This window comes from Spinacia oleracea, chromosome 3, assembly GCF_020520425.1.
Source record: "Spinacia oleracea cultivar Varoflay chromosome 3, BTI_SOV_V1, whole genome shotgun sequence".
In the NCBI taxonomy this organism is placed as follows: Eukaryota; Viridiplantae; Streptophyta; class Magnoliopsida; order Caryophyllales; family Amaranthaceae; genus Spinacia; species Spinacia oleracea.
The window spans coordinates 153,128,250-153,148,984 of NC_079489.1; the positions used below are offsets into that span (position 1 = coordinate 153,128,250).

The 20,735-nt window shown below is 37.7% G+C and overlaps 1 pseudogene; it reads right to left on the reverse strand.

Moving 5' to 3' along the window:
* Positions 1-5,262: 5,262 nt before the first annotated feature.
* On the reverse strand, positions 5,263-12,979 carry LOC110803635 (uncharacterized; annotated as a pseudogene).
* Between the last annotated feature and the right edge of the window lie 7,756 nt (positions 12,980-20,735).

Sequence of the window (20,735 nt, forward strand, 5' to 3'; positions counted from 1 at the left end):
GTAGGCATACCAAGATATAACCCAAGGTCACTAGTTGCTTCAATGTCCAATTCGTAGCAAATGGCTTGCTGCTGCTCAAGAGGGACATTTTGGGAGAAGTAAACTCTTGATTTTTCAAGACTTACTTTTTGGCCAGATGCTTTACAAAATTTTTGAAGGCACCGCTGCATATTCTTTGCTTGCTCAAGATTGGCCTCCGAAAATAACATAATGTCATCAGCAAAAAATAAATTAGAAAGGTTAGGACCATTACGACTCGTACGAATCGGAGCCCAAGCACCTTCAATGATAGACTCTTCGATTACCTGGTTGAGTCGTTCCATACACAACACAAATAGGTACGGAGAAAGTGGATCACCTTGACGTATACCTCTCGAAGGTTTAAAAGTCTCCGTGGGTTCTCCATTCCATAGTATCTTCATGGACGAGGTAGTGACGCACTCCATGATGACTTGGATGAGTCTAGTCGGAAATCGAATTTCCAGTAGAGTATCTTGTATAAAGCTCCATCTTAGTCTATCGTAGGCCTTTTCAAAGTCAATTTTAATAGCCATAAAACCTTTCGACCCTTGTTTGTTTCTCATGGTATGGATCACTTCTTGTACAATAACAATATTGTCAGTAATTTGCCTTCCTGGAACAAAGCTCGATTGTGTACAAGCTGTTAAATGAGGCATCATAGGCTTGATCCGGTTCACAATAGTTTTTGTCACAATTTTATATGCCACATTGCATAGGCTTATCGACCTAAATTGATTAGCAAATTCTGGATTTTCTACCTTAGGAATAAGGACAATGTGAGTATCGTTAAGTCTTTTCGACATCCCTTTCCCTTCTAGGACATTAGAGGCTAACTGATAAACATTATCTGACACCATGTCCCAATTTTTCTGAAAAAAGAGTGCTTGAAAACCATCAGGACCAGGAGCTTTTAGAGCTCCCATATTTTTCACTACTGTCTCAATTTCAGTAGGAGAATAAGGCCTGATAAGAGCCTCCCAATCAGGTAAAGAGAATTCTGGAAAAATGTCCCTAGGGAGGTCATTATTCCCATCATTATCTTCAATGAGTTCTTCTGTAAACAATGATGAGAAAAAGCTAACAATTGAAGCCTTTACCTCATTTTTGTCCGTTACCCATACTCCTGCATTATTCTTTATTGCATTGATTTTGTTCCTCCATCTTCTTGCTATTGTACTAAGGTGGAAGAACGTGGTATTTCGGTCCCCATCCCTTATCTAATCAACTCTCGACTTTTGATACCAAAGTAATTCCTCCTGGTGAAGTACCTCATCCAACTCCTTACGCAGTTTTGCTTCAAGAATAATGTGTTTTCTGGTACGATTTTCAGCAAGGCAACGTTGGACACCAGCTATACGGGCCATGAGTGTCCTTTTTTCCTTGAATATATTATGAAACTCCATTTTGTTCCACTCCTGTAACTCATTCGCCATGTAGGTAAGGTGTGGAACTAAAGGAGCAGTTTTACACCATTTTGCTTCAATAAAGTCTTGGAACTTCTCATGAGTCATCCAAGCAGCCTGAAATTTGAAAGGTTTATTTATTGAATTCGTAGGTACAAATCCATTTGGTGAAATCAATATATAGGGGGCAATGGTCTGATTGAATAGCCGGTAGGTGCTTGACACTAGCCTTGGGACATTTCAGGCTCCATTCTCCGTTGCATAGAGTTCTGACGAGCCTAGCGCTATTCCAAGTTGAAACTGAATTACCTCTAGACCATGTGTGCGAGGCTCCTGAGAACTCCACTTCAAGCAGACCAATTTCTTCAACCCACTCATTGAATCTGCGACTCCTTCTTGTAGTTTTCGAGTAGCTACTACTACGTTCCCAGTTATAGCGAGTCTCATTAAAGTCCCCCGCAAGCATCCAAGGTTTGTTATTGGATGAGGCAAAGTCTTTTAGTTCTCTCCATAAATCTTGTCTCTTAGTTGGGTCTGGACTTGCGTAAACAGCAGTGAAGTACCATGGTTCCTCTCCCACTCTCTTGATGTTCATTGTGATGTATTGGTTGTGTTTGATAATAGGGTCTACCGAGACCAAGTCCGGCTTCCAATACACCCATATGCCTCCACTAAACCCTTGGGCATCCATTCTTGTATGTCCTGTGTAATTCAGTATATTGGCTATTCTAGTGGCTTGAGTTCCACTCATGTGAGTCTCTACTAAGGCAAAGACACTTGGATTATTTGTTCGGATAACCTCTTTTAGCGCAGCTATAAATGCTTGGCTTCCAGCACCTCTTACATTCCATACCAGGAATGAAACAGGTAGTAAGTTCGGAGCTAGATTAGGAGATCTATCTATCATTAAAACAGGTATAGAGGGTAGTGACGAAACAAAGGCGTCTGAAATCATTCGATACAGTCTGTTGACTTCATTGGGAAGTAACACATTCACCACCAACTCCGGTGGTTCCGGCTGCGGCTCGATCCACGTCTCGAACCTCACCTCCAGTATATGAGTCAGGGGGTCTGCCGTGCATAGGTAGGGGGCCTCCATCTCCTGGCCCACAAATATTGTTTTCTCGGTTGGGATCAGCAACTTGATCACGTTCATTGATGGGGGGAACATACTGTCGTTCCACCCTTGATTCTCCATGGCTACTAGGTATATTAGTTATGTCTTTTAGTGCTTCTCTCTGCTTTTCTGAAACTTTTGAGGCTTGGAAAATAACAGTTGGACTGACTGCTATAATTTCTTGATTAGGGACAATATCAGAAGGCTTCGAATAAGGTATATGGATATTTTCTGTAGGTTGAGCCGGCAAAGGGTCCTTAGTAATCTTCCTTTGGTATATTTGTGGAGTAATTTTAGGGATATTATTTGATTTGTTCCCCCAACTAGTGGAATAATTTTTTCCAATATTGAAACTATTTGTAAAGTTTCCTTTCTGTGATGCTTCACCTAAATTGACAGTACCTTCAACCGAGAAATTTGTGGAGAAAATATTTTTTGGAGTATTTCCCAAACTCAAATTTTGTATATTTTGATCAATCCCTTGATCAACTCCTGGATTTGCGTCTCCTTCCACTTCCAACGCCCCAAATCTTGAGCCTTGCTTGTTTTTCTCCTTATTTTTCTGCCTTTGATTGTTGATTTTTGTTTGAGTATCTACCTTCGAGTTAGGTTGGCCATCCTTTGTACCTTGATTTGCTTTCTCAACTCTAGGCACTCTCTTTCGGACTGGTTTCTTGACAAGCATCCAGGCTCCAAAATCAGCATTGATCTCTTGGACATTATCTTGGTTAACATCAACACCCAATTGGTCATTTATTTTTTCGTTTAATAAATCAATATGCATTTCTTCACCAGTTTCATCTTGTTTACATTTCTCGTTTCCATGACCAAATTTACCACACTTGAAACAAATCATACGCAACCCTTCGGATTGAATACGCCATATTTTTCCTTTTAGCCAGAACTTTGACAGTAGCGGTTTATCTAGGTTTATCTCCACGGCTATTCTTGTGAACTGACCTCTTTCAGCATAGGCTGTAGTTTTGTCTACACGTACTACCTTACCAATCTTTGAGCCTATTTTTAACAGGAAGTCTCTATCAAAATACTCGACTGAGAGATTTGGAATGCGGACCCAAGCTGTAATGACTCTAATGGGAGCATCGTCCGGGATAAAATTTGGTATCCATTTCCTAATAGTAAGGTAACTATCATCAATTAGCCATGGACCCTGTGCTAGCACGAAGTTGTAATCATCTGGGCAAGTAAACCTAGCAATGAAGTATTTGTTTCCAATATCTGTTAAGGCCACTTCTCCTCTCAATTGCCAGACCTTCTTTAATCTCTTCATCAACCCATGTATCCCAATTTACCATCAAACATTCTAATAATGAGAGTGTTCTTCCATGGTTTACGCATACGTTGTTTGTCCTCCTTGCTTAGCAGAATTATCGGGCACCGTTCACTTTCTTCGAAGTCCGTAGATGGTTCATCATCGTCCGATATTTCCTCATCTTCGTCTTCAGGGAACCCATTTTGTGTATAATCTTGGGATGGATCTCTCCTGAGCATATCCCGAAATGAAGTAGCTACTCCATTATTCATATTCTGCACGGGACCTAATCTAGTAATTAGTAAATTCGGGTGGTATATTAAGAGTTAAATGGTAAGTTTAGGTAATAAATTGAATCTGGTCTATGAAAAATAAAATTTATCTTTGACTTGTGAGTACCAAACTATGTTATTTGGTACCAAATAAAATTGCAACCACGTTACTAAACTATATTATTTGGTACTACATAAGGAATACAACTACGCTTCTTGTACCAAATATGTGGTTTGGTACTAAATGAAAATGCATAATATTAGTACTCTGTATACAAGGTATACCAATTAATCGATTATAGAACAAGACTTCCTCAACATTTTGATTTGTGATTTTGAGTTATGACTATGGGTGTTGACGAGCCTATTCTGCACGCGAACCATTCGATGCTCTACTCGAGCTCAGGTTCAGCTCGATATTTAGCGAGCTAAGCCTGAGCTATCAAAGGCTCAGCTCGAAAGCTCGTGAACAAGCTCGAATTCGTTTTAATACATGTATTTTCTATAGAGTATAAAATATTGAGCAAGTTTTTGCATAAATAATTTTTTAATAGATATTTATATAAATATATTTAACATAATAAATTGAAAAATTGACAAACGTATTTCTTAATTAAACATTTAATGATAAAACTTAAGCGAGCCTATTGATCTTCGATCCGAACCGACCTCAGTTTTAATGTTTTGAGCTCGAGTCCAATTTTCCGAATTCGACGAGTTTCATGCTCGAACCGAGCTCGAGCTCACGAGATTCGAGCTCAAGCCGAGCCTTTACAGACTCGATCTCGGTTCGGCTTATTAAAAGCCCTGATTACATTATACTCTAATAAACAAATACTCCCCTCGTCCCTTAATACTCGTACCTGTTTCCTTTTCGAGTCGTCCCTTAATACTTGCACCTCTTCTATAAATGGAAATTTTTACCAATATTATATTATTTCTTACACTTACCTACTAACCCACTTCCTACAAAAAATCATTTAAAAATTCACACCCCCACTACCCCTTACACATTTCTCACTAACTATATTAAAAAAATAACACACTATCAACTACCACCCATTAAATTAATAAGTCAATTCAAGTGTCTTAAACTCCGCACCAGTCAAAACGGTGTGAGTATTAAGGGACAGAGGAAGTACTCATTAAAAATCTGAATCCTCAACCATCATAAATTTACAAGGGTTCATCCAAAAGAACCAAATCAACTTCAGAACTACCCAAAAAACAGTGACTTTTAACCATCAAATTTCTCCTAAACCAATTACTAACCACTAATTCTTACATCTTCCTAACCATTTTTACCACAAAATTTTCACCTTCACCGGTCAACGGTTCAGTCAAAACAGTAAAAAACCCATTCCGGTTCCCGAATATAATATCAGTAAATCGGCGATCCCCCACCATAACAACCTCCATGGATTGGAACCCGAGTTGCCTCTCTATTTCCTCTGAACCGCCACCCGGTTTCTTCACCCTATGCCGCACCACTTTAACCCCTAATTATCTCTCCACCGCCGCCGCCTTCGACTCGTCCGAGTCAAACTTGTATAACCCCACCGAGTTACTTAACACGACGACGTTCCCTTCGCCGAATACCGCCACGCAACTCTCCATTGACAAACGAAGCGGGTCCCACAAGGTTAAGGAATAGGGTAAGGTGATGGTGTTATCCTTGTCGAAAACCACTCCTTTGAATCCTTTCCGATGGAGTTCTTCCTAGTTGATGTGCCGAATGTTGGAGACTTTCAGGCGAGGGAGGAGAAAATTGGGGTTGTTTGTTACAAATTTTTATGCGGAGATTATGCCCTCGGGGTTGAATCGTTGGTCGATTGCGGATTTGAGTTTTGCCCACCACGAGTTTGGGGAAATGCGCAAGTGAAATTGCGGGGTTTTTCTGCGCTGAGATAGATTGGTTTTCTCTCTCGTTTGATGAAGGCTTTGTTTGGTGGAGGGGATTCGGAAGGAAAAGAAAAGAAAGGAAAGGAAATGATTTTATTATGTTCCCATGTTTGGTTACATAAATTACATAGGATTTGATGGGAAAGGAAAGGAAATGAGAGGAAAGATTTTTTGTAAAAATTCCAGTTATCTTTTGTAATACCCCGAATTTTTAAACTCAATTAATTATGTTTAATTATTTTTTTTAGCTTAAAATCATTTTAAACCCTAATTTCGAACTTTATTTTAATTAACGAAGTTTTTTTTTCGCTTGAAATTTTAATATTGTTACACGATTTATTTTTCAGATTTTATAATTTAATTTCATATTTACGAGCTTAAGCTACTCTTTAAATCTTAATTATTTCGTAATTATTTCGGATTTTAATGATTTCGGAACGTTCTTATTTTATTCGAAAACTAAATTTATTTTTCGTTAACGATATTTTTATAAAGAATTATTTTAGCTAAACATTTCTATTTTTAGTAGTTTCCTAAAATAGCAATTAAAATTCAGAAATTTGCCTAACTAGTGAAAATTACTAAAATGCCCCTAAGGAGCCAAAATTCCAAATGTCTTCTTCCCTTTGCTCTCCACGTAGAAAAGAATGGAGGAATTCCATCCTTGCTCTCCTTCCCTCAAATCAGTCCACATTTATTTGCTTGAGCCCCAAGGCCTTCCCCCTTCTAGAATCCTACCTAAATTACAAATTCCATTCAATTTCTGATGAATATCAATACCAAAATCAAATTACAAAACTGAAAACAAACTCCCCTTGTTCTTCCTTAATTCGAACCAACGACCACCATCTTCCACCACCATAAACCATACTGTCGACCACCACCAACCGCCCAGCATCACCTGACTGCCACTTTCCACCACCACACACCCACCGCATCCCTTCCCCGCTCCCTTTTCTCTCCGAACTCCCCTGCTTCTCCCTTTCTTTGCCACGCTGCACACCAACGCCACACACACCACCACCACCGTCCACCCTCACCAGCTTATTCACCGACCTCCGCCGACCACTTTCCCCGTCGAGCCACCTTGACTCCGCCCAGAACCAAGCAGAAAACGCCTCCTCTTGAACTTCCCCTGTTTCCCCTGCTCGCGCTTCCCTTTTTCCTTTCCCTGTGCCCTGCCGCCGAGAACCACCGCCACCATTGCCTCTGGCGCAACAACTCTGCGCCGCCCAACCAGCCGCTACCCCAATCTCCCTCCTTCCTTCCTCTGCTCGTGCACCCCTCCCCTGCCTGCTCGTGTTTTCCATTCCCAGAAAACCAAAATCAATTAAGTTTCAATTTGAAACTTAATTGATTCTCCTCAAACCCATAATAAGTTTGGCCATATTTCATTTGGGCTATTGGGTGAGTTAAAAGCTAATTGTGTTTTCAGATTTCCTAGTTTATTAATTTTCGTGTTTTAATAATTTTTTTTATATAATTATTTACTAATAAAATGATTTATTATTTTTCAGGTTTAATTATCGATTTATAAAATAAATTACTAGCTTGATTTAGCAACAACCGAATTTATATAATATTTTCATGTGAAATCGATTTATGAACTATATAAATATATTTCGATTAAAATTTCTCGTAATAATAATATTTTCATTAAAATTCGAAATTATACTTTTTATTAAAATTCATTAATTATAAATTCATTACTTATAAAATTTATTATTTATAAAATATTGATTTTTGATTATTTATCGTTGTAGTACTAATTCAATAATTTATTATTCTGAAAGAAATCGGACTTGGAGCTCAGGAAGAACGATCCATCAAACAGGAAGTATAGAACAACGGTTGAGGTAACGGCTATTGCTAGTACCCGCAACCCCCTTATAAATGTATTATGAAATTATGACGTTATGATTGGATTTATGAATTAAATGTTTTGACATGTTTTATGGATTGTGGGAATGAATTATGATTTGTTTGAATTATTCTTTATAATATGATTTGATTGAGTTTTCTCATAAAATGATGTTTATGCAATGCTATGAAAGAAATGATGTTTTATGGATCCCAGAATCTAAATGATGTTTTATGATCTAAAAAGAGTTATGTTATTTCAACTGAAATACAAGCCAAGGTTTGGTAAAATTACATACAACATGATAAATGAAAGTGAAAGACCTGGTTTGTCTGGCAGTATATAAACTACTATCTTCCTATCTATCGCTCATGCATGCACCACGGGCACCTGTCCACCCATGGATTTTGAGCCCAGGCTCCCATGGTTTATGAGCCCAGGCTCAGGGCCCAGGCCCCAACTTACAGTTCGATGATGAGTCCAGGCTCTTATGGGCCCAGGCCCAGTGGAGAATTCCTTCACGGTTCGTACTTGCCGACAACTAGCATGTTAATTAAAAAGTTATGAATGAATTAAATATGATGTTTTATTAAATGTTTTACTTATTCTATTCTCCCTGTGTTATTAAATAAAATGAGTTAAAATGAATTTACGTTGCTAGGGTAGTCATTACTGAGTTTTCGGCTCACCGTTTTGTTTTCTGTTTTAGGTACGGCGGGGAACGATGGAAACGAGTAGTGGCGAGGAATTTCACCTTAGTATTAATCACCTAGCTTATGCTTAATGTTTTAATAGTTTAAATAAAGACTTTTAGTAGGTTATGTACTTTTTACTTTGGAAATATAAAGGATTATTATGTTGATTTTGGAGTTTTAAAAGCTTATGATCGATGGTTGCCTTGTAATTCCCAAGAGGGAGTTACGGCAGGTAATGTCCCGACCAAATTAGGTTAATTCCGCTGCTAATTATGCTTTAATAATTGAATTAGAGGCCGGGGCGTTACAGTTTGGTATTCAGAGCAAAGGTTCTGGACCATAAGTGCTAAACCTTACGGGTTTTGCACGTAATAGAATTTAATAGGCTTTAAACAAAGAGTTTTAAGGAATAAGCTAAAAAGGAATATGATAAAGTCATGTTAAGTTAAAATTAAATGAGTGTGAGCGTAGGAACGCACGGGATAAAAGGGATTCATTTCTCATGTTATTTATGTTTTTCTGATTGAATATGTTATGCGAAATATCGATTATCGAGGTTACTAACGATACCACAAACGAAGCTCACAACAACCGCAACATTCACAATGACGTCATCCACAATGATGTTTTCCATGATGATTCCTATGAAGACCAATCTATACAAGACCACAAGGAGATGATGGAACGATTAGGAACGGAAAGTACGATGTCAACTGAATTAGTCAAAGATTCTCGAAAAACGAAAGTCACTAATGCAAACGAAATTGCGTCACTATTCACTCTCGAATCCACCAATCTATGACGACAATCCCGATTCGATGGAATTTGAAGACTGGATCAATCATATGGGGCAACTATTCGAGACTTTGCAATACCCCGACGAATAGAAAACGAATGTTGTGCAAGAACGTATATGTGTTATCGACGTGGAAAGATCTCTTTGTCAAAAATTGTCCTAAAACCCCCCTCCCACGACTACTGGAGAAGCAACCTCGACCGATCACGGACGAAGCAACGATGCTAGGGTTAATCATAATCCATCACGACCACCAACGTATGCAAGAGCTTTCATGATAAAGGACGAAGATGACGCCAACGCTGATATTATTTTGATTTAGCTCTCTCTCGCTTTAGAACCGAACTTCCCTTGATTTCATGTTTATCGTCATATGTCACGTAATGAGTTTCATACCCTAGATAGACTAGGAAAAGTTTAAGCATTACTGTTTTCTTGGAAGATGTTAAGTTAAGCATGGTTCGAACTCAAAGATTTTATGGATATGAATTGTTTTGAGGAATTTTTATGGTTATGAAATCTTGAAGGATAGGATAAATATTAGAGTACCAAACGAGAATAAGGTTGTATTTCATGAGTGGTGAATCACTAAATAAGTGGAGGCCATCCTAGGTTTATAGTGTTCAAGTGCGAATGGAATTGATTCTAGCTAGGGTTACCTTTCCGTGTTACTCATGATTAATATTTTGGTGTTTATAAGTACAAAAGTCTATTATCTAAAAGATGGTTGATATGCCTTTATTAAGGAAGCTAAGAAGTTATACATAAATGTTATGAACCCAACATGAGTTATGATGAAAGACCCATTTGAGTTGATACATGAATAAGATCTTGAGGATTTTTCCAAAAGAAGTTATCAAGAATTAGTCTGTCAATAAGGTTGAATGATAGAGTACCGAAAGAGCATGACTTGTATTTTTGTAAGTGGTGAACCATCGATTAAATTAAGGTTATTCAAGGTTTAAAGCGTGCGAGTATAATTGATTTTTGACTTACTATTCCACACCCTTTATAACGACTGTCCTATGGTTGTAAGTACCTAAGTGTATTTTCAGATATGTTAAGGAAGCTAAGCTAGAATTTTAAAAGTTATGCAAGAATATTATGCGCAACCAAACATGGTTTGTGGTGAAAAGATGAAATTGAGGTTACACAATGAAGTTCTGAGAATTATAAAAGAAGCTATCAGGAATTAGTCTTTCAGTAAGGTTGATGGTATTCTTGGTTTACCTTTCCGCATCATTTATAGGGATTGTTTTTGTGTAGTTATTTGAAAGGATGCTTGATTATCTTCATAGAAGAAAAGTTGAACTAGAGAATGTAAGGTTTTGCAAAAATGTTGTGAGGAAAAGTATGATTTATAGTGAGGACATGAAATTGAGTTTGCAAATAAAGCAAGTTATCGAGAATTAGTCTGTCTATTAAGTTGATGATATCAATGGATGTTATCGAAAAGAATTATGAATGATTGAGGAATGCAATGGAATTAGGAATAGAAAATCGACAAAATAACATGTCTGTAAAACCAGGTAGTCTTAACTAAGTTTTCTAGAATCTAGATTGTTTATGATAAAGGCATGCTTGATGGCTTAGCATTATCCACAAAATACGAGATTTTTCGACCCAAGGATAAGTAACAAAGTCGTATGTCTAACAATATATTTCTAGTCACGTGATTGGATTCGAACCCCTACAACGAACGCACTTAACGAAGTCACTCAACATAGAAGAAAGATCGGAGATCGAAATCAAAACACATCGAATAATGAAATTCAACGACAAAGATTTTTACAGCAAAGGAGACAATAGAAAATGAAAGTGAAATGTCTCTAATTATTCTCCCATGAACGAGATGATGTATGAATAACTATGTTTTCTATGAATGATTATGTTATGGTCAACCATGCTCGTGTGTTAGATCAAATGATTATGAATGTTATGAATGTTATGCTTATGTTGAATTTGAAAATTTCAATTAATGAACTATGTCTCTATGATATGGATTATGTTTATGCTGACATGATTGTATTGGTAATTTAATTGTTATACATGGATGCCGTCTTCGATGGAAGTTCTCCTGAGCTCAGAGTACGAGATTGTGAAAATAAATAACTTTTACAATTGTTTGAGTATTGCAATTGATAGATAAATATTTATTTTCATTATATATACATATATTTTCAGAATTATAGTTTTTTCATTAAATGTTACTATTTTTGGTAGAAAATATTTTCAAACAAGATCTCACAAAGTAAAATGGGAACCTAGTCTATGCTAAAAAGTTTGCCCCTTTTATGTTCTTTGCTCCTCGATCCTATTTGATGAAATAAAGTGGAGATACGAAAGATGATGGTGGAATGTAATTGAGCTTAATGACGATTAAGGATCAACAAATAGTTTTGCCCCCTTTTGTATTCTTTACTCTTCGAAACTAGGTCTCGAGTTGAAGCGGAGTCCTAAAAGATGATTGCGAAATGAAAGCTAGACCTTGTCAGAATTGAAATTGTGAGATCTTGGTTTTAAATAAAACATTATACTTTTATTCGAGTGTTTTCAATTTTCAACAATCATTTTATAAATCTAATTTCCAAGTTCCGAGGACGAAACTTTTTCTAAGGGGGTAAAAATGTAATACCCCGAATTTTTAAAACTCGATTAATTATGCTTAATTATTTTTATTTAGCTTAAAATCATTTTAAACCCTAATTTCGAACTTTATTTTAATTAACGAAGTTTTTTTTTCGCTTGAAATTTTAATATTGTTACACGATTTATTTTTCAGATTTTATAATTTAATTTCATATTTACGAGCTTAAGCTACTCTTTAAATATTAATTATTTGGTAATTATTTCGGATTTTAATAATTTCGGAACGTTCTTATTTTATTCGAAAACTAAATTTATTTTTCGTTAACGATATTTTTATAAAGAACTATTTTAGCTAAACATTTCTATTTTTAGTAGTTTCCTAAAATATCAATTAAAATTCAGAAATTTGCCTAACTAGTGAAAATTACTAATATGCCCCTAAGGAGCCAAAATTCCAAATGTCTTCTTCCCTTTGCTCTCCACGTAAAAAAGAATGGAGGAATTCCATCCTTCCTCTCCTTCCCTCAAATCAGTCCACATTCATTTGCTTGAGCCCCAAGGCCTTCCCCCTTCTAGAATCCTACCTAAATTACAAATTACATTCAATTTCTGATGAATTTCAATACCAAAATCAAATTACAAAACTGAAAACGAACTCCCCTTGTTCTTCCTTAATTCGAACCAACGACCACCATCTTCCACCATCATAAACCATACTGTCGACCACCACCAACCGCCCAGAATCACCTGACTGCCACTTTCCACCACCGCACACCCACCGTATCCCTTCCCTGCTCCCTTTTCTCTTCTAACTCCCCTGCTTCTCCCTCTCTTTGCCCCGCTGCACACCAACGCCACACACACCACCACCATCGTCCACCCTCACCATCTTATTCACCGACCTCCGCCGACCACTTTCCCCGTCAAGCCACCTTGACTCCGCCCAGAACCAAGCAGAAAACGCCCCCTCTTAAACTTCCCCTGTTTCCCCTGTTCGCGCTTCCCTTTTTCCTTTCCCCGTGCCCTGCCAACGAGAACCACCGCCACCATCGCCTCCGGCGCAAGCCGCCACCCCAATCTCCCTCCTCCCTTCCTCTGCTCGTGTACCCCTCCCCTGCCTGCTCGTGTTTTCCATTCCCAGAAAACCAAAATCAATTAAGTTTCAATTTGAAACTTAATTGATTCTCCTCAAACCCATAATAAGTTGGGCCATATTTCATTTGGGCTTTTGGGTGAGTTAAAAGCTAATTGTGTTTTCAGATTTCCTAGTTTATTAATTTTCGTGTTTTAATAATTTTTATTATATAATTATTTACCAATAAAATGATTTATTATTTTTCTGGTTTAATTATCGATTTATAAAATAAATTACTAGCTTGATTTAGCAACAACTGAATTTATATAATATTTTCACGTGAAATCGATTTATGAACTATATAAATATATTTCGTTTAAAATTTCTCTTAATAATAATATTTTCATTAAAATTCAAAATTATACTTTTTATTAAAATTCGTTAATTATAAATTCATTACTTATAAAATTTATTATTTATAAAATATTGATTTTTGATTATTTATCGTTGTAGTACTAATTCAATAATTTATTATTCTGAAAGAAATCGGACTTGGAGCTCAGGAAGAACGATCCATCAAACAGGAAGTATAGAACAACGGTTGAGGTTACATCTATTGCTAGTACTCGCAATCCCCTTATAAATGTATTATGAAATTATGACGTTATGATTGGATTTATAAATTAGATGTTTTGACATGTTTTATGGATTGTGGGAATGAATTATGATTTGTTTGAATTATTCTTTATAATATGATTTGATTGAGTTTTCTCATAAAATGATGTTTATGCAATGCTATGAAAGAAATGATGTTTTATGGATCCCAAAATCTAAATGATGTTTTATGATCTAAAAAGAGTTATGTTATTTCAACTGAAATACAAGCCAAGGCTTGGTAAAATTACATACAACATGATAAATGAAAGTGAAAGACCTGGTTTGTCTGGCAGTATATAAACTACTATCTTCCTATCTATCGCTCATGCATGCACCACGGGCACCTGTCCACCCATGGATTTCGAGCCCAGGCTCCCATGGTTTATGAGCCCAGGCTCAGGGCCCAAGCCCCAAGTTACAGTTCGATGATGAGCCCAGGCTCTTATGGACCCAGGCCCATTGGAGAATTCCTTCACGGTTCGTACTTGCCGACAACTAGCATGTTAATTAAAAAGTTATGAATGAATTAAATATGATGTTTTATTAAATGTTTTACTTATTCTATTCTCCATGTGTTATTAAATAAAATGAGTTAAAATGAATTTACGTTGCTAGGGTAGTCGTTACTGAGTCTTCGGCTCACCGTTTTGTTTTCTGTTTTAGGTACGGCGGGGAATGATGGAAACGAGTAGTGGCGAGGAATTTCACCTTAGTATTAATCACCTAGCTTATGCTTAATGTTTTAATAGTTTAAATAAAGACTTTTAGTAGGTTATGTACTTTTTACTTTGGAAATATAAAGGATTATTATGTTAATTTTGGAGTTTTAAAAGCTTATGATCGATGGTTGCCTTGTAATTCCCAAGAGGGAGTTACGGCAGGTAATGTCCCGACCAAATTAGGTTAATTTCGCTGCTAATTATGCTTTAATAATTGAATTAGAGGTCGGGGCGTTACATCTTTCCTCCCAAAATTGGAGGAATTTGAGAGGAAAGAGAAAATTAGAAGTCGTTAATTATATTTTCTTTCTCTTTCTTTCACTTAAACCAAACATTGGAAAAAAAATATCTTTCCCTGCCCTTTTTTTCTGGTCAAAATGAGTTACTGCATTAATCACTTAACATCAAATTTACAGCAATTAGAGTTTGATCATACGACCCCACTCCTTATGGAGGCAAAAATACAGCCACTTATGGCACAATTACTCCTAAGCAAGATTGCTTCCAAAAAAAAAATGTCACTGATAGTAGAGATATCATTATTTAAGCATGAGGGTGGGGTAATGTCAATGACTTGATCCAACGTACTGGTCCTTGGCCTTCTTTGCTACGTAATCCACTTCCATAAGCTGCTCCCTTCTTATGAATTTCACCCAAAGGCTTCCTTGGATTCTTTGCAACTACTCCCTACATTTACCATACAAGTTAGTGGCCACGATGTTTGTGCTTGATCATTGTTAATGTTTCCACTGCCATCTTGCAATCAGAGATTATGGTAACATGCTGCCATGTCTTTTTATCACCCATGAAATAGCCATCAAGATTGCTTGTGATTCTGCAGCATTGGCTGTGACAATTGTAAAGGTTCCAGCTATACCAGCAATGAACATATGCTCCGAGTCCCTACAAACAATAGCATAGGAAGTACAAAAAGTTGCATCACATTTAGCAACAAACTTGGTTTGGATAGAAGGATCCATATGCATTTGTCTAGCCGCTGGGTTACTTGAGTGTTTAAGCTTTTACTTCCTCCGAAAGAGAGAACTTTAACCAGTATATAAACTCCAGCAATTGAACTACCTTAAACCACCTCCATATTTAACCTAAACACATGCATGGAACATGTTAGGTTATGATACATATGACAATTCATAAATCATGCGGAAAAACCATAAAGCCAGGAAAGCATATTATTTACACATAATCATTTAGCATAGTTTAGATGCATACTCTTTGTTGCGTGCCTTCCCTAGCTGCGCCCGAACCGAACAAGAACAAGTCTTTAGGACTCCAAGTGTCGTCCCTCCGTAGATAGTCCACAGCACGTCCGGATCCGCCTTAAGCTTGACCAACTAGGATCGCCCTTAAGGTACTTAGAATTTTCGGCACTTATAGGCTATTGTATGACTGAATTTTTGCTCTCAAAAATCACTTTGAATACTTGAATACTCTCTGTAAATATGTGACCCTAGGCACCTATTTATAGAGTTATGGAAAAGGATTTGGAATCCTATTAGGATACTAATTTATTTAATTATAATCCTACTAGGACTCTAATTTAAATAAACTAAATCTTTTAGGATTAGATTTAATCATATGACAAATCCCGGTAGCCTTAGGATTCGAGTAACACACTTCGAGTGATACGCTAGCACCGCACGCAGGCCTTGCGGCCCACGCACAGCGCCAGCCCACTCGTCGCAGCCCCGCGCGCGCGCCAAGGCCATTGCTGGGCCTGGCCTTGCGCTGGACCGGGCGTGGCTTTGCAGCGTATTTTTGGGCGCTTGGGCTTGCTGAGCGTAGGCCTGGCTTCGTGCTGGGCCTTCGTCTAGCAAGTCTCGTCCGATGCTAATTCGTACGACGCGCTTCCGATTAAATTCCCGATTCCGGAATTTATTTCCGATACGAACAATATTTAATATTTCCGATTCCGGAATTAATTTCTGTTTCGAACAAATATTTAATATTTCCGTTTCCGGAATTATTTTCCGATTCCGATAATATTTCCGATTCTGACAATATTTCCGTTTCCGGCAATATTTCCGATTCCGGCAATATTTCCATTTCCGATAATATTTTCCGATACGTACCATGTTTCCGTTTCCGGCAACATCTACGACTTGGATAATATTTATATTTCCGATACGATCCATATTTCCGTTTCCGGCAATATCATCGTTTCCGGAGTATTCATTTCTTGCCTGTGACGATCTCAGCTCCCACTGAAACCAAGATCCGTCGATTCCGAATATCCATAGATGGAGTATTTAATGCCATTAAATACTTGATCCGTTTACGTACTATTTGTGTGACCCTACGGGTTCAGTCAAGAGTAAGCTGTGGATTAATACCATTAATTCCACTTGAACTGAAGCGGCCTCTAGCTAGGCATTCAGCTCACTTGATCTCACTGAATTATTAACTTGTTAATTAATACTGAACCGCATTTATTAGACTTAACATTGAATGCATACTTGGACCAAGGGCATTATTTCCTTCAGTCTCCCACTTTTCCTAAGGACAAGTGTGCATTTCCTAATTCCTTTGTCGCTCGATGCTTGCTCTTGAACATAAGGTAAGAGTTGTCATCCTTATTATGTCCAGAGGTGTTCCTCGGTTTCAGAGTTCAACTGATCAAATAAACAGATAATCATAGCCTATGATTCATCCGAGCACGGCCATGCATTTCACAGTTTCTAGCTCTCCGAGTGGCCTTGTACAACTTTTAAGCATCTCATCCCGATTTATGGGAGGACAATCCCAATCTTGCGATCTTGAGATTAGACTTCGTTTGATAGGTGATTACCTGAGCGTTGCCTTTATAGCCTCCTTTTACGGTGCGACGGTTGGTCAACGTCAAAGTAACCAGTTCTCAAACAAGTAATCTCAAATCACTCAGGTATTGAGGATTTAGTGTCTAATAATTTTAATGAAATTTACTTATGACAGATTTTCATCTCTTACAGTAAAGTTTCATAGGTCTTGTCCGATACTAGTCTTCCCAAAGTAAGTATCTATGCAAATGATTATGACATTGCCATGTCCACATAGTTCAAGAAATAGAACTACTAGTCATCTTGCATTCTAATCGTCTAACGTTTTCTATGCGTCCAATTTTATAGAAAACTCCGACTAGGGACCATTTTCAACCTTTGACATTCAAGTTCACTTGATAGACAGTTCTTAGTCACAGGACTGGTCCTGACAGTCTATCTTGAATATATCGTCAAATTGAAGGGACTCATCATTTAATAAACCACAAATTAAATGGAAAAATGAATTCTTTTCATTTATTGTGAATGATTAACCAATAATGTTTTACAAAGATTTAAACTCTAAAACTTTAAAACATTAAACAGGGATATCAAAGCCATTCTCCAATATGCTTGATTCCCATAGCTGCAGTGTGCGAGTTGTGCTTCGCCTGCGGCAGAGGTTTAGTTAATGGATCTGATATGTTGTCATCAGTTCCAATCTTGTTTATCTCGACTTCTTTTCTTTCAACGAACTCTCGTAGAAGGTGAAATCTACGAAGTACATGCTTGACTCTCTGGTGGTGTCTAGGCTCCTTTGCCTGTGCAATAGCTCCGTTATTATCACAATACAGGGCTATTGGTCCTTTAATGGAGGGGACTACACCAAGTTCACTTATGAACTTCCTTAGCCATATAGCTTCCTTTGCTGCTTCATGTGCAGCAATGTACTCCGCTTCAGTTGTAGAATCCGCAATGGTGCTTTGCTTAGCACTTTTCCAGCTTACTGCACCCCCGTTGAGGCAGAAGACAAACCCAGACTGTGATCTGAAATCATCTTTGTCGGTTTGGAAACTTGCGTCCGTATAGCCTTTAACAATTAATTCATCATCTCCACCATAGACCAGGAAGTCATCTTTGTGCCTTTTCAGGTACTTCAGAATATTCTTGGCAGCAGTCCAATGCGCCTCTCCTGGGTCTGACTGGTATCTGCTCGTAGCACTGAGTGCGTACGCAACATCCGGGCGTGTACATATCATAGCATACATTATTGAACCAATCAATGATGCATATGGAATCCCATTCATTCGTCTATGCTCATCAAGTGTTTTTGGGCACTGAGTCTTGCTTAGAGTTATTCCATGAGACATGGGTAGGTAGCCTCGCTTGGAGTCCGCCATCTTGAACCTATCAAGCACCTTATTGATATAAGTGCTTTGACTAAGTCCAATCATCTTTTTAGATCTATCTCTGTAAATCTTGATGCCCAATATGTACTGTGCTTCTCCTAGATCTTTCATCGAAAAACATTTCCCAAGCCAAATCTTGACAGAGTTCAACATAGGAATGTCATTTCCGAAAAGTAATATGTCGTCGACATATAATACTAGGAAAGAAATTTTGCTCCCACTGACCTTCTTGTATACACAAGATTCGTCTGCGTTCTTGATGAAACCAAAGTCACTTACTGCTTCATCAAAACGTATATTCCAGCTCCTGGATGCCTGCTTCAATCCGTAGATTGACTTCTTTAGCTTGCATACCTTTTTAGCATTCTTTGGATCCTCAAAACCTTCAGGCTGTGTCATAAACACAGTTTCTGTTAAAACGCCGTTTAAGAAAGCAGTTTTGACATCCATCTGCCATATTTCGTAATCGTAATATGCAGCGATTACTAACATTATCCGAATAGACTTTAGCATTGCAACTGGTGAAAATGTTTCATCGTAATCCACACCGTGGACTTGCCTGTAACCTTTTGCAACCAATCTAGCTTTGAAAACTTCAAGTTTCCCATCCTTGTCCTTTTTCAGTTTGAAAACCCATTTGCTTCCAATGGCTTGGTAGCCATCTGGCAAATCGACCAAATCCCATACTTGGTTTTCAGACATGGAGTCTAATTCAGATTGCATGGCTTCTTGCCATTGCTTGGAGCTGGGGCTCGTCATAGCTTGTTTGTAAGTCGCAGGTTCATCACTTTCAAGTAATAGAACGTCATAGCTCTCGTTCGTCAAAATACCTAAGTACCTTTCCGGTTGAGATCTATATCTTTGCGATCTACGCGGGGTAACATTTCTAGATTGACCATGATTCTCACCAGATTCTTCTAAAGATCTCTGAGTTTCATCCTGAATGTCATCTTGAGCATTCTCTAGAGTTTGTTGTTCGACTCGAATTTCTTCGAAGTCTACTTTTCTCCCACTTGTCATTTTGGAAATGTGATCTTTCTCCAAAAAGACACCATCTCGAGCAACAAACACCTTGTTCTCAGATGTATTGTAGAAGTAATACCCCTTTGTTTCCTTTGGATAGCCCACAAGGATACATTTGTCAGATTTTGGATGAAGTTTGTCTGAAATTAATCGTTTGACGTATACTTCACATCCCCAAATCTTCAGAAAAGACACATTTGGAGGCTTTCCAAACCATAATTCATATGGAGTCTTTTCGACAGCTTTAGACGGAGCTCTATTTATAGTGAGTGCAGCTGTATTTAGTGCATGTCCCCAAAATTCTAATGGAAGTTTGGCCTGACCCATCATTGACCTGACCATGTCTAGCAAGGTTCTGTTCCTCCGTTCCGACACACCGTTCCATTGTGGTGTTCCAGGAGGAGTCAATTCTGATAGAATTCCACATTCTTTCAGATGGTCATCAAATTCATAGCTCAGATATTCACCGCCTCTATCAGACCGCAGTGCCTTAATCTTCTTGCCTAATTGAATCTCTACTTCACTCTGAAATTCCTTGAATTTGTCAAAGGATTCAGACTTATGCTTCATTAGGTAGACATAACCATATCTACTGAAGTCATCAGTGAAAGTGATAAAGTAGCTGAAACCACCTCTAGCATTTGTACTCATTGGTCCACATACGTTTGTATGGATTAAACCCAATAGTTCATTTGCTCTTTCTCCAACTTTAGAGAAAGGTTGCTTTGTCATTTTGCCAAGTAAACATGATTCGCATTTACCATAATCCTCTAAGTCAAATGGTTCTAGAATTCCTTCCTTTTGAAGTCTTTCTAAGCGTTTCAAGTTTATATGGCCTAATCGACAATGCCACAGATAGGTGAGATCTGAATCATCCTTTTTGGCCTTTTTGGTATTTATGTTATATACCTTTTTGTCGTGATCTAATAAATAAAGTCCATTGACTAATCTAGCAGATCCATAAAACATCTCTTTAAAATAAAACGAACAACTATTGTCTTTTATTAAAAAGGAAAATCCCTTAGCATCTAAGCAAGAAACTGAAATGATGTTTTTAGTAAGACTTGGAACATGGAAACATTCTTCCAGTTCTAAAACTAGTCCGGAGGGCAACGACAAATAATAAGTTCCTACAGCTAATGCAGCAATCCGTGCTCCATTTCCCACTCG